Raw genomic sequence first — 13,439 nt, 5'->3', positions numbered from 1 at the left:
GTAGAGAGGAAATGGAAAAGGAAACATTAGCAAAGGTATGGGGAGATGAGAGAACACATACTACTCCTTGGCTGCCTGGCTACAGCAGCACCTTCCTTCTGTGTTTTGATTTCTCCCAAGGAGCAACAGTGAGGCTCCCTGAGAGAACTTCAGGTGCTCTGGTGAACTTCAGGTGAACTTCAAGCCACCTGTTATTTTCCACATCTATAGGGAATGTGTCCACATGTTTTGAAGCCAGGGAAAATATTACTTTACAGTAAACAGAGAAAAGGTTTAGAGGAGGTTAGAAAATGGAAAACTGGAGCACAGAGTCAGTGATAAGAAGACAGTTTTATATGGCACATAGCAATTGCTTCTGGAGTCATTAGGAGTAATATTTATAATCAGGATAAGCTAATGCTTTGGATGAGTTCCTGTGATTCTTCTGTTTCTGAGAAGCCAGATTACCTCTGGCTCCTGCAGACCTGCAAGAGACTTGTCCTCATATAGAAGAGACCTGAGAGTAGGAATGACATTCAAAATATTTAACCAGTGGATAGTAGATACCCGACCAGTTGGAGACGACTGGGATGGCTGGACCCAGTGCATATAGGCTGAACTCCAGCCCTCCCTTAGGGACCATTAAACCCAACACTTGTTTCACTGAAGAGACTGAAGGATTTACCTGAGACCATGTGGTGGTGTCAGAGCCAGGAGTGGAACCCAAGCCTTCTGTGTTCACCCTCTAACTACCTACACTGCAGCCGTGGCCTCAAAGCCCTGGTAAGGCAAGTGGGGCGCCCTGTTTGTTTACCATAGATTCTACTCACACCCAAGGCTGTCCGTGGGGAGGATACAGCTCTTACCCTGTTCATGAGTAACATGCTGAAAATTCTTTATCCATTAGTAAATAAATACCTCCTATTTATTTATAAATATAACTTATTTGCAAATACAATGTATTACATAACATACTATAAGGGATGCAGGAAAATAGTCAGTTAAAAAGAAAGCTGCCTGACAAGTGTGCAAGATGTCACTTATTTTCCTTAAATCAACATAGTTCTGACTCCACGTCCTCATCCTGCCAAGCTTGTGAGAAAGGTAACAGCCTCCCTCTCTGCAGTCCATAGGCTCATGCAGAAGTCTAGGGGTCTTATACAACACCAAGGCCTTGCCTTATCATATCATTCACTTACTTAACAAATATTTACTGAACACCTACCAGCTGCCAAGGCCTGCTCTAGGAGCTGATAAGTAGCGATGTGCAAAAGAGGTCAAACCCCTGCCGTCTGTTCCAGGCTGGGCAGGTACACCTGGGGCCCAGGAGGGACTCTGGTGAGGCTGGGATTGGGCCTCCCTGGGAGCACGAGCAGCCCCTCCCCACTAGATGCTACCCATCCAGGCACTGCCAGGAGGCAGGGGGCATACCCCCTCTAGATGATTCTGCACTCTTTCCTGACAGGGAAGTTCTTCTCCCAGACTCATCACTTCTCAAAGACATCTTCCCTTTGCCCTCTTTCTCCAGAACTCACTTCATAGTCCCTCAAGGTACAAAACTTTCTTTTAAAGAAAATAAATGCTATGTTTATTTCTTGTTGTAACACAAATGTATCAGAATCCTCAGAACAAAATGATTTGTATTTAATCCAATCAAGTTTTTTTAAATTGTGGTAAAAAGCACATAACATAAAATTTACCATCTTAACCATTTTTAATTGAAGTATATTATTATATTATAATATTCTTTTTAATTCTTTATGTTTGAGAGCTTCATAATAATATTTTTAAAAATTAGTTACCAAATCTATATAAGAACATAAGAATGTTTATAATATTAGCTGAAAAAAACATGTAGTAATTGTTAGTGATGTTCACTGATATTTTCAGTTCTCTTCCTTCCTAAGCACTTCCTTGGAGTTAGGTGTGGCCCTAGGAGTTACCTTGGCTAATTAAAAGTGAATGAAACTGATGTGTGTCACTTCCAGATTGAAGCCCTTAACGGCGAGAGTATGATTCACTGTATTTTCTCTCCCCTGTTACAGGACTGATGTTCTTCCAATAGTCAAAGCTCCATCAGCCTGAATCCCTGAGTAAGAATCACACAGAGCAGAGGCCCTGCTGACCTGGGATGGATGTGCAGCATAAATGGGAAATAAACCTTTGTTTTTCTAAGCCACTGGAGGTTGTTTGTTGCTGCAGCATAAGGTAACCCATTCTGACTGGTTCAAAGCAGGAGGGAGCTTCTGGCAGTATAGATAACTAGATACTCAGAAGGCCTTCCAACTACAAAAGAACTGGATTACTTTTTTGGCCATGCGGCTTGCGGGATCTCAGTTCCCCAACCAGGGACTGAACCCGGGCCACGGCGTGAAAGCACAGAGTCCTAACCACTGGACCACCAGGGAATTCCCTGGATCACTTTTTAAATGGACTGTTGGGCTTGTAAGTAGTAAAGTAATTGTCTAGGACAGCTCTTGTCCTCAAATATGAGCTGAAACCAGAACTGGGAGCCAAGAGTGCTAAGAAAATAAGAAAACTGGGTTGTCCTAAGGGCCAGTGCCATTGTAGCACGGTATGAACTCTAAAGCATCAGAAGGTGGGGAAGCCAAAGGTCTGACACTTCTGCATTAGGCCAGGACACTCCAAAAGGGGTGAAGTGTCTCAAGTTGGTGTTTTCCTTCTGCTCCCAACAGAAGCAAATACAAATCTTCACAGTAGGCCATTAAGAGCCATCAAATTTGAGTTCAAATCCAAGATCACTAAGCACGGAAGGAGGCAAACCACCAAGAGAGAGTGAGTTGATGGAAAAACAAGCATCTAGTTTAGACCCCAAGAACTTTGGATATATATTTTCATTTGCAAAAGTGTATAGAGCAATTATTAAGTGCTAGGCACTGTTGTAAAGGTTTTTTTTTTTCCAATTTTAACTTATTTAATTCCCATAGCAACTCTATGAAGCAAGTACTATTGTTATCCCCATTTTATAAAGGAAAAAACTGAGGGACAGAGAGATTAAGTAATTTCTTCCAGGTCAACATTTCTTTTTCTTTTCTTTTTTTTTTTTTTTTTTGCGGGTACGCGGGCCTCTCACTGTTATGGCCTCTACCGTTGCGGAGCACAGGCTCCAGACGCGGAGGCTCCACAGCATGTGGGATCTTCCTGGACCGGGGCACGAACCCGTGTCCACTATATCGGCAGGCGGACTCTCAACCACTGCGCCACCAGGGAAGCCCCCAGGTCAACATTTCTTAAGTGGTAGAACTACAATTTGGATTCAGGCAGTTGGTTCTAGAGTATGCACTCTTCATCTCTACATTTTGTTGACTTTCTAACATAGAATGTCTATGTGTGACAAATTTAAAGAAATGAGGACTTCCCTGGTGGCGCAGTGGTTAAGAATCCGCCTGCCAATGCAGGGGACACGGGTTTGAGCCCTGGTCCGGGAAGATCCCACATGCCACGGAGCAACTAAGCCCGTGCACCACAACTCCTGAAGCCCTTGCACCTAGAGCCCATGCTCCGCAACAAAGAGAAACCACCGCGATGAAAAGTCCATGCACCGCAACAAAGAGTAGCCCCCACTCGCTGCTACTAGAGAAAGCCCATGCACAGCAATGAAGACCCAACGCAGCCAAAAATAAATAAAATAAATTTTTTTAAAAAGTTAAAAAAAAAAGGAGTGGAATACCAAAGATAACCAAGCAACAAAGGACCATCAAAGGATGACCAGGTAGATTTGAAAAAGAATAAAAAAGAGACAAAAATAAAATGGTTGAAAATAAACATTTAGTAAACATGTTAAATGTCTGAAGAGATACTTAGTGAATTAAAGAAATATCTGAAGAAAACATCCAGAATGTAGCTCAGGAAAAAAAGGAAATGGAAAATATGAAAGAAAAATTTAAATATATGGAAGATAGAATGAGAACTTCTGATATAAATTTAATTGGAGGTTTGGAAGTAGAGGATAGAGAGAATGGAAGATACATAATATCTGTAGCTGAGAGTTTTTCAGAACCGATGGAAAGACCTAAGTCCACAGATCTAGGAAATACAGCACATCCCTGGAAAGATAAATGAACAAGCAATTTATGCTTTAGACATGTTATAGGGAAACTGGAGAACACCAAAGACACTGAGAAAACCTTAAAAGCAGCCTGAGAAAAGAAAGATCACCTGCAAAGGACTAACAATTAGACTGTCAGGCTTATCAAGAGTAATTGTGGATGCAGGGAGTCTGTGAAATAATTATTCAAAGTGTTGAAGGGAAATAACTATCCATTGCACATCCAGAAAAGCTACACTTCATAAATAAGAGTAAAATAAAGTCATTTGCAGCTAATCAAAAGTCAGCAGACATTTACTAAAGGAGTTCACATCCATCTTTCAAGATTCATCTCAAATGCTGTTTCTTCCATGGAACTCTGACCTTTGAATCCCCATAGCATTTTATTTGAGGCTTTCTCATGACGCTTCCCAAATTCAGACATAGACTGAAGTTATTTGTGCCCTTTCATAACATGCTGTCGCCCCTGCCACCGCTCTTACCCCACGCCCACCACCAGTAAATGCCCCAGGAACTCTTTGGTGTCTAACTCACTTTAACTCTTAGTATAGCTCCTATCATGATACTTGCATGAAGTATAGGTGCATGATAAGTATTTGCTGAAGCCTACTGGCCAGCCTTCTCCTATGGGTTTCATAGACCATCAGTTCCAAAATATGCTCCCTTCAAAAGGCGTTTTATGAAACTGGTATAGACAATCTTATTTACAAAGCAGAAATAGAGACACAGACATAGAAAACAAACGTACAGATACCAAGGGGGAAAGGGGGGGTTGGGAGGAATTGGGAGATTGGGATTGACATATATTCACTATTGATACTATGTATACGATAGATACCTAATGAGAACCTACTGTATAGCACAGGGAACTCTACTCAGTGCTCTGTGGTGACCTAAATGAGAAGGAAATCCAAAAAAGAGAGGATATATGTATACATATAGCTGATTCACTTTGCTGTACAGTATAAAATAACACAATATTGTAAGGAAACTATACTCCAATTAAAAAAAAAGGGGGGGGGTTGCGTTATGGCCGAACCCTCTTCCAAGTGCTGAGATCCACAGTTTAATTGTTTTAAGCCTACATTTCCCCCAATTTTTTGCCCACAGAACAACTCCTTCCACTTTTTACTCCATGAATATCCCAAGAGACTGGTGTTTCTAAGAATACCTTTTGCAAAAATACTGCAGAAGGCAATCACTTATTTGAGTGTCCAAGGCCTGAAGTCAATATCTTGGATCCTGGTTCTATTCAGAGCTAATCATATAATTAGTTCTAAGTCATTTATCCTCAGGTTCCTTATTTGTGACAACATTAGCAGGTGACCCCTTCTAACTCTAAAATTCTATGAATTAAAGGGCATTGCCTTAGATCCTTTTTGACCCACCTCCTAGAGTAATGGAAATAAAATCAAAAATAAACAAATGGGACCTAATGAAACTTAAAAGCTTTTGCACAGCAAAGGAAACCATAAACAAGACGAAAAGTCAACCCACAGAATGGGAGAAAATATTTGCAAAGAAGCAACTGACAAAGGATTAATCTCCAAAATATACAAGCAGCTCATTCAGCTCAATATCAAAAAAAACAACCCAATTCAAAAATGCGCAGAAGACCTAAGTAGACATTTCTCCAAAGTAGACATACAGATTGCCAACAAACACATGAAAAGATGCTCAACATCACTAATCATTAGAGAAATGCAAATCAAAACCACAATGAGGTATCATCTCACACTGGTCAGAATGGCCATCATCAAAATATCTACAAGCAATAAATGCTGGAGAGGGTGTGGAGAAAAGGGAACCCTCTTGCACTGTTGGTGGGAATGTAAATTGATACAGCCACTATGGGGAACAGTATGGAGGTTCCTTAAAAAACTACAAATAGAACTACCACATGACCCAGCAATCCCACTACTGGGCATATACCCTGAGAAAACCATGATTCAAAAAGAGACATGTACCACAATGTTCACTGCAGCACTATTCACAATAGCCTGGAGATGGAAGCATCCTAAGTGTCCATCGACAGATGAATGGATAAAGAAGATGTGGCACATATATACAATGGAATATTACTCATCCATAAAAAGGAATGGAACTGAGTTATTTGTAGTGAGGTGGATGGACCTAGAGAGTGTCATACAGAGTGAAGTAAGTCAGAAAGAGAAAAACAAATAGCGTATGCTAACACACATATATGGAATCTAAAGAAACAGTACTGAGGAACCTAGTGGCAGGGCAGGAACAAAGATGCAGATGTAGAGAATGGACTTGAGGACACAGGATGGGAAGGGGAAGCTGGGATGAAGTAAGAGAGCGGCATGGACATATATACACTACCAAATGTAAAATAGATAGCTAGTGGGAAGCAGCCACATAGCACAGGGAGATCCGCTCAGTGCTTTGTGACCACCTAGAGGGGTGGGATAGGGAGGGTAGGAGGGAGGCTGAAGGGGGAGGGGATATGGGGATATATGTATACATATAGCTGATTCACTTTGTTGTACAGCAGAAACTAACCCAACAGTGTAAAGCAATTATAAAAAAATAAAGTGCATTGCCTCTTATAGTCAATCAGTCAGTCATTCTACACATACTAAATTCCTACTGTACGGCAGTGTGCACAATCCTGGGCATAGCATGGTGAACAAGATAAGCATAGTCACTGCTTTCATGGAGCTACAAGTTGAGAATGATTTTTCTAGAGCTCACTATTAGAACAATGACTTCCAGAACCAAATGTCTTCTAGTTAAAAATTGGAAATTTACTGTTTCACGTATTATGTGTATCAGGTTGTGGAGTAAATCTTTAGAATCTAAACATATGGTCTAACTAGGCTTATATTTCTATTTCACCTAGGAGCTCCATTGTAAGCATCGAGAATTGAACACGTCAAAAACTGAAAACTAAGTGTATCTAGTTTTTAATCTTCATCTTTAACTTTCCTTGTAATGGCTCAATCCTCTATAGTTTAAAAAGCAAATTTTGATGATACAGCACCAACTGAGCACTTTTGTGAGTAGACACTGTTCTAAGCACTTTATACGTCATACAGCTGGTGAAACTAGGCTTTGACCCCAGGAAGTATGGATTTGCAGCTGTGCTCTGAACCTTAACTCTAAACTGCCACTATTCCTATCGTCAAACACTGTTCAGTAGGTTTTCTGCTGGAAATTTAAGGGTTAACATCTCTGAAGTGCTGAACAATCATATAGGATTTTTAAATGTTTAACTCCAGCCAGGTAGTGTACTGAGGGGGTAATGAAAAATTAAAAGCTTTTTTTTTCTTTTTGACTGTGCACTAATCTTCGTGGTTATGGATGTATCCATGTGCCAGAAAATATTGAGATAATAAGTTAACATAAAATTGGTGATAGAGTTTTAAACCTGACAGCACCATGTGTCTGATATGTTTTCTGAAAGTAATTTTAAGATAAGACTCCACTCTCAAATCTAAAATTCTTTCTTCAAAGATTGCCAGCACCACACAGTTTTTGTCATTGTATCAATTATATAGAGAAAAACTACAGTGCTAGGAGTAGAGGACAGTTTTAATCATAAAATAGTAAAATAACAAAGTATAATCAATGAAATGCGAACCACACAATGTCAGTGAGAATTCTTGGCATTTAGTTTTAGAAGCCATTTTGCATGGAAATGAATAAAATATAAACACAGTACTTTATCTAGGATATGACAAGAAACTTCAAGATTGTAGTGTGCATTAAGATAACATTCCAAACCTATCCTTTCAAGTTTTCAGCCAAGAATTTGTTTTTATAATTTCTTTGCAGTTGGCAAACAGCTAGCCTCTACTTGAGAATATCAATTTTCATGCTTATGGTCCCAGTCCCATTGTGTGTAACTGTTAACTTGCTGTGTGACCTTGACCAAAACACTCCCCGCCACCCCAACCCAAATGGAGGAGTGGGATCTCTCAGGCCCCTTCTGGTTTTAAAATTCTGTAGTTCTAGCCTATGGATCATGACATAAACACCATAAAAAATGCTTGCTAGAAGATTGGATTTTTAAAAATTTGTGCTATTTAAGCATTTTCAAATGACCGCTCTTATAGCCAGCTGTACAGACCATAAACCACGGCAGTCAGTTCCTATGGGTGATTTACTTGGTTTTGATGCTGGTTAGCAGCAGCTGTGCTGTCTCAAGTCACCAAGCACCTTCTGTAGTTCACAGAAACAGTCCATCCACATGCTTCCTGAACTCCCCAACACGGACAGGGTCTGAGAGATTCTGGGCAGAAGAAGTAGGATCACAACCGCCATGGGCCATCAGATGGCCTTGAACACCCTCCAAAGATGGAGGCGGTGTGGACCCCTTGATCCACTGCTTAGATCCCCGCCTCGAGACTGAAGTGCTTATGCCCCCAGCTGCTGGGAGTGTTGGCTGCTGATGGTTCTTCAGCGGAGACCCTCTCTGGAGATAGCCTTTGGCTGAAGAGAGCTGCTTTGCCCAAACCCACACCCCTGTTGGGGGCAGGCTACATGCAAGGACTGCAGATTCCACCGACAGGCCAACCCCTTGCCCCAGTGGGGTCCAACTCTGAAGGGCCAGGCCAGTGCTGGAGCTCTGGTAGGGTGGCCTTTCATCATGTAGGGTGATGCACATGTGCTGCATCACAGAACACCTTCTCCCTTGGCCCACAGGTGTTGCCCCCGAGCACTCCCCTTAAGCTTCCGGCACCAAGATCTCTGTCTCGGAGTCGGTGCCAGGAATCAGAACCTGCCACAGAGACTTACAGACCTGAGTTCGAATTATATCTGCTTAACTCTGGGTCCAGGAGTAAATGTCCCCTCCAGTGAAATGGAATAATAACTACTCATAGAATTGTTTATTATATGAATATGAGGAAATGAACCCAAAGCACGTAGTGGATGATTAGTAACAACAATTTAACATTTATCAAGCATTTATTATATGTCCGGTGCTGTTTTATGTACTTCACCACATAAGAACTCTATGAGGAAGATAATATCCCTATTGTACAGATGAGACAGCTGTGGCACAGAGAAGTTAAATGATTTCTCCAACGTTACACAGCTAATAAAAGTCAAGAATTCAAACCCACGCTGCTTGACTGCAGAAATAGCATTCTTAGCTTAAAAACTCTGCTGCTTCCCACTGAGAAAGGAAAATTGTTTAAATATTTGGATGATGGTACACAAAAGCCTAGTAATGTCACCTGATTCCAGAAGTATCTTTAAAACAAAACAGTTAGAAAACATTTACAAAGAATTTCTGTACTCCTATTGTTTATATTTTTGTGTTGCTATAGATTGTTTATTTTTGCTTCAGATCAACCCTTTTTCATCAAGAGAATGGATGAAACAGTTGCAGGGTAGGAGACCTAATCTGATGTGATAGTGGTTGTTCCACAAGATAACTTTTTGCTATTTGTTTCTGTTTTAATGAAACATGTGCTGAGTTTCTATTTTAATGAAATGTGCTAAGTACAAGGTCAAAGAATAAATAAAACAATGACATGTTTCATTATTAGGTAGTAATTTTGTATACTAATAAGGTTTAAGTTATATCATATTTCCTACAATTTAAAATATCTCCCTCACCTGGGTCCTTATAATGGAAGTACCTTATAACAGAGAAGAGCACTATGACAAAGACCCCTACTATGCCCCTTCTGACCCCTCATTGGCAGTTTACCCTTGTATTCACTTCAGACTAGTTGTCTGTTAGCATCCGATGGAAAGCATTTGTTTCACATTTCACTTATAATCCGAAGGAATTTATACCATAATTTTTATCTCAGGGGATAATGTGTTAACAGTACTTGTTTGGATCCCTGTTATACTTTTAAGGTCAGGAAAGTCTCTTTTACTCTTTAAGGCACAAGTCTGTTAAAGTTTTTATGATTTGCCAACAAAGTGGTTTTTCATCTTCTGCTATTCGATAACTAAGGTATAAGAGAGTTCCTTCTACACCAAATAAATTAAACATCTAAATAATTTATAGCTCCAGGTACATTTGCCAGACTAGCATAACTGAATAAAGCCAACAGATTAAATGTTCCCTTGGCAATCAACAAGGGTATGATATACAGCACCTGGGCTGCCCCATTGGGTCTCATTATTAAATCACAGGCAAGAGCTCAGAATCCCAGGGTCCCGAGTGACAGGTAGGAGCAGACTTTGGGCGGAGCCTTTGCTCCTCCCAGGTATCATAGCAGTCATGACTCCTGATCTTTGGAAGTGGAAAACTCTTAGTACAATGGAGATAGAGAGAGAAAGAGAAGGGCGGAGGCAGAGAGGAAGAGAGACAGACTGCATGTTTCAATGAAGAAAGACTCCAGTTATTTATATATCACTAAGTTGGGAATTCATCAACACAACACTGTGTATTTGCACAATCTCAGAGCAAAAGTTAAAAAGAGTTAGGGAATATTTTGTATATGGGACCACCGTTTATCACCGTCAAGGGTCAGAACAAGAACTAGCTTCAAAAATAGACTACATTTCCCTTTCTACTCTCCACGTTTTGACCAGCACCTGCCTTTGTGCAGGGAAGGAAGGTTTGGTTTCCAGAGCTGATGGCAATGTTTCCAGAGAAACATTAGAACTCAGGATTTAGGGAGTTACATGTAATATCCAGTCTACCTCTTGGAAAAGTTTTATGTGCCAGAAACCAGTCATCGGCTCTTTAACAAAGGGAATTTATTAATCAAAATGTGGTTTTAAATTTGCACATTTAATGATGGGAGGGTCCAGATGATCAGTAGAAAGATGAGGTGGGAGGCAGCAAATATATATTTAGTCAGTGGAGAGCCCACTTTTAGATGCTATTCTCTGCACCAGGCAGACAAGCAGAGAACCACTTAAAATAACAGCAATGTCAACAACTTCTCTCCCCTCTTGAAAGGACTTATGGAAACCTAAGTGCCATAAGGAAAATATGGAAGGTAGAACTAGGCTTGTACTTCTTAACTATTGTTGGCACAGCTTCTCTGAAGACGAATGGGATAGAGGAAAAGAAAAAACCAAAACATTCCCAGTGTATTGTATACTGACACCTCTAGCAATTACCTGATGTCTGGTCCTGTGATAGTCCCTCTGGGATGGGGGAGAATCGGAGGAAGCCAGGATAAGGGTAGTGGAGCAATGATTTAGAGCGCCTAAGCTCCTAAGTATCTGAATTTAAAGTAAAACCATTACATTGGGTTCATTGCTGGATTCTCATGGGGTACACTAATTTTTCATTTTCATTTAGGAAGAAAGGGTGAAAGAGAAGCTTCCCATGCCTGGTTTACGAACGTGGCCTTGAAAATGTCCACAGAACTATTGTTGTCTTGTTGAGTCTGCAGCCAGGAAGGCAGAAATCACTGCAGCAAAGCAGGTGTGAACGTCCCCCTACTTCAGAGGCAGCTCTCTTTGAAGCTGGAAAATCAAGGACGCTGGTACCTTCAAGGAAACAAGGATATAATTATCACTACACCCAATTGGCCCGTGACCTTCCATTCCTCAGGCCTGCCCTACTCCCTTCACTGGCACCAGCCCAGGTCCTCACAGACTGAGCTCTGTCCCAGACCGCTCAGCCCAAGGAGCAGCCCACTCCCTCGCCCTTTGAAAGTGTTCTTAATCTCTTTCTACTGCGCTGCTCTTGCTGACATAAATCCGCCAGCCCAGGGGGCCTCTGAGCCCCCCACAGAGGGAGGCCCTTCAGGCCAAGTGGAGTCTGAGCAGCGAAGGCGTAGAATTTATGCTTCCTCTCACCTGTGCCGTCTGTCTGTGGCCTCTGCTCCAGGCTGTTTTTGAAGGTTTGACCAGAACCTCCCAGCTCCCTGCCAAGTCTGCCATCATCACCTCAGTCACAGAAGCAGACTTCTCAAGGCCACTGGAAGCTAATAACAGGGACTCTCAACTTCATTATTATATTTGAAATGTTGAAAGCCAAAGCCTAATAAAATAAGTTCAGAAAAACAAAAAGAGCTATAAATTATCATTTGAAAGTAGTGGCTAAAGAACTCATCTACTCAGAATACCTGGGGGCTATTTCTCAACCACAGCAATAATCCAGTATTTGGTTTCCTTCCCTGCACTGTGCGAAAGGCTTGGCTGTGTTCTCTTAGCACAGATTCTTTTCTGCTTCTATGATCAAGTGTCTAGAATCAAAAGTTACACAACAGACACTCTCTACCCAACTTTTTCACACACACCCATACTCCCCACCCAGCCTTGGTCCTAAAGGTTCCACTGAATTGTACTAATTCTTTTTGACCACAAGGAATTATCCTACATTATCACCAATCAATATTCATTGCAAATTTACCTTTTATTTATTTTAAGATAAGAGTCAAATTCTATTTCCTTCATTTCACAAAGACTACCTATGTTAAACTGATATATTAATGGAAAAACATAATAATGGAAGCATTATTTCCTGTAAAATCAGAAATAAACTAGGGATGCCCATATCACAGTTATCATTATACAATATTAGGATTTTTGGAAATTCTAGACCAGTGGGTCTCAGCTGGTGGTAATTTTGCTTCCCAGAGGATATTTGACAATGTCTGGAGCCATTTTTGGTTGTCACAACTTTGGGAAAACTATTGGTATCTAGTGTGTAGAGGCCAGGGATTCTGTTAAGCATCATACAATGCACAGGACAGCCCCCACAAGAAAGAATTCTCCAGCCTAAAGTATCAATAGTGCTGAGCTTGAGAAACCTTGTTCTATACAATGCAACAAAACATAAAACATAAATAAGAGAAATAAAGTTTAGAAAATAATTTTCATTAATTGAAAATAACAAGTATCACCTAGAAAAGCAAATAAGAAACAATTAAACATTATTAAAATTTATAAAATAATAAATAACATAGTTGGATAAAATATTTTCAATTGCATGAGAGACTAAGAGTCTTTAAATTTTCCTATGGGTCTATTTATCCATTCTACAAAAATTTTCTGAGAACAGAAGGATTAGTTTATAAAAGAATACTCGAGGTATGCGAAGACTTTTGCATTTCAAAACTATGGAAACAACTAAGAAATTTTAATAATCTAGCCTATAATACTGTAATACAAAACATTACAGGAAACCTAAGTAGACATATCTTCCCAAACCATAAGTTGGACTTGAGGACTTTTAAAATAAATTTATTTATTTATTTATTTGGCTGTGTTGGGTCTTCACTTCTGTGCGAGGGCTTTCTCTAGTTGTGGCGAGCGCGAGCCGCTCTTCATCGCGGTGCGTGGGCCTCTCACTGTCACGGCCTCTCTTGTTGCGGAGCACAGGCTCCAGACGTGCAGGCTCAGTAGCTGTGGTTCACAGGCCCAGTTGCTCCGCGGCATGTGGGATCTTCCCAGACCAGGGCTCGAACCCGCGTCCCCTGCACTGGCAGGCAGACTC

At 40.8% G+C, this 13,439-nt stretch overlaps 1 long non-coding RNA gene across 1 annotated transcript in view; it reads left to right on the top strand.

Moving 5' to 3' along the window:
- Positions 1 to 2,176, top strand: part of LOC309807548 — a 44,366-nt gene extending 42,190 nt beyond the window's left edge. Inside the window, exon 3 of the long non-coding RNA XR_014294597.1 lies at positions 2,025 to 2,176. This is a non-coding gene — a long non-coding RNA (uncharacterized lncRNA). The remainder of the gene's footprint in view (positions 1 to 2,024) is intronic.
- The last annotated feature ends 11,263 nt before the right edge of the window (positions 2,177 to 13,439 follow it).

Source organism: Mesoplodon mirus, assembly GCF_964341445.2.
Source record: "Mesoplodon mirus genome assembly, chromosome: 7".
Taxonomy (NCBI): domain Eukaryota; kingdom Metazoa; phylum Chordata; class Mammalia; order Artiodactyla; family Ziphiidae; genus Mesoplodon; species Mesoplodon mirus.
The sequence above is the reverse complement of the archived record's forward strand: the minus strand, read 5'-3'. Positions and strand labels throughout refer to the sequence as shown.